Below are 2,037 nucleotides of genomic sequence, written 5' to 3'. Positions count from 1 at the left end.
TTACTTATATGTATATATAATTTGTAAAAATATATATATATATATATGAGATGGAGTGGCACTTGCTAATTTCTGGAATGGAAGGGATAATAGGATTGGGTGGTAAAGCTAGCAAGCTGCCTCTTAACTCTCACAGTTAGGAGTCATTTGTGTTAGAGGGTTGCCCGAAAGAGAGGGATGGGGAGTGGGGGAGAATGAATGCTATAAGGAGGAGGGCAGGAGGGAGGAGAGGAAGAAGAGACTGAGTCGATGCTGTGGATTACATGGGTGTCCCTCAAAGGCCGGTGTTGAAAAGCTTATTCCCTTATGCCCTAAAGCAATTTGCAACCCCCTGTCAGCCTGTTACCCAAGATTGCTTCTCCTGGGAAGAAGGGAAAAAAGCTGAACTCCAATAAAGCCATAAGTCACTTTGACTTTGTGTTCTGTTACACAAATGCAAGAAAACACATGGTTTTTAGAGGAACAGTTCTTTCCCCTTTCCTGGTTTCAATGAAGATTCAGGGAAGTAAATGCAGGTCAGTTTCCCAAACTTGCTAGACCATAGCTAGAGGATATTCTCTCATTTCTATGCTTAACTTAGAAAAATAGAGATTCTAAGATTTTTTTAATTTAAATTTGTATATTAGTAGAGTTAAAATAATACATGAGGTTTTAAATCATGTATGTACAAGTGTATGTGTATATTTGTGTATGCATATATTCATAGCTGGCATATTTGTGTATGTAATCTGGACTTCAAGATTCTGATGTCCAATTTAATTTCTCCCATTGAGGTGTAGTAGATATTTCAAACTCAACATGTCCAGCACTAAACTGATCTTCTGTCCTAAACCTGCTCTTACTTTTAGTATGTACTCTGTCTCCCATGGCAGCAATCCCATCACCTTCCCTTGTCACACAGATGACCCATACTCTCCCCTGTAGCAACTTCTGTTGTCTATGCCTCTGGAATTTGATCTGTTCTCATGAAACCACTCTATCACCCTGGGCAAGTTTCCAGCATCTTTCTGTTTGCCCTCCTTCCTGCCCTCCTGGTCCTTTTTGTCTTGGTGACCACAGTCCATTCTCAACATAATAATCAGTGTGATGCTTTCAGAATGTATATAGACTGGGCCAGGTGTGGTGGTGCATACCTGAAATCTAGCACTGTAAATGCTAACAGGGAGGATCTCAGATAGCAGATAGTTCAAAACCAACCTGCTCTAAATAGCAAGTTCCAGGCCAGGGCTCTATAGCAAAACACTGTCGCAGAAAAAAAAAAAAAATAAATAAATAAATAAAAACCAAAACAAAAACCCTCACATTGCTCCACTAAAGTCTCCAGAAGCATCCCAGCTCACTAGAAGTAACTCCCGTTACTTCTCGCAATGGCTGCTTCCCACTAGGAAGCTACCAGGACTCGGGCCCAGCACCAACACCCTTGGCATCAGCCCTAGCACGTTCCCTCTTCTTCCTTTCACTCCAGATGCACTGACGCGCCGACTTCCTCTTCTCTTCTTCCTTGAACCAAGCACTGGCCCACATCAGTCTTTGCTCTTGTATTTATATTCCTTTGCCTGAAACACTCTTCACGTTTCCCTGTCATCTCCTCCAGGTCTTTGTTCTGATTGTAAAACCTTGTCAGCCATGACTTCCCCACCACCCAGTCTGTGATTGCACCTCACCCCCATATCTAGTCTCTGCTCTATTTTTTGAATAATACTTACGAGCATGTATTTTGCACATAATGTTTTCATTAGCTCTCCCAATCCTACCCTACCCTTTAGACTATAAGATGCACAAATTTTTTTAAGTTATTTATTTAATAAGCACATACTTAGAAGAAGCATTTCATTACAACAGCATTGACATATTCAATAAGAATTTCCTGAGCTAAGATGCATCTCTTTCAAAATTGGCTGTAAATTTTTAGGTTTACAGCTGAATTATTACAGTTATACAATATTGTACTCAGTATAAACCCTATGACATAAAATTAAATGAGGTCTTAACCATTAAGAATGATCTCCATTTCATTATTAAAATAAAGTTTCATAC

The sequence above is a fragment of the Nannospalax galili genome, unplaced genomic scaffold, assembly GCF_000622305.1.
Source record: "Nannospalax galili isolate Female #2095 unplaced genomic scaffold, S.galili_v1.0 scaffold336, whole genome shotgun sequence".
In the NCBI taxonomy this organism is placed as follows: Eukaryota; Metazoa; Chordata; class Mammalia; order Rodentia; family Spalacidae; genus Nannospalax; species Nannospalax galili.
Note: the sequence above shows the minus strand (reverse complement) of the source record.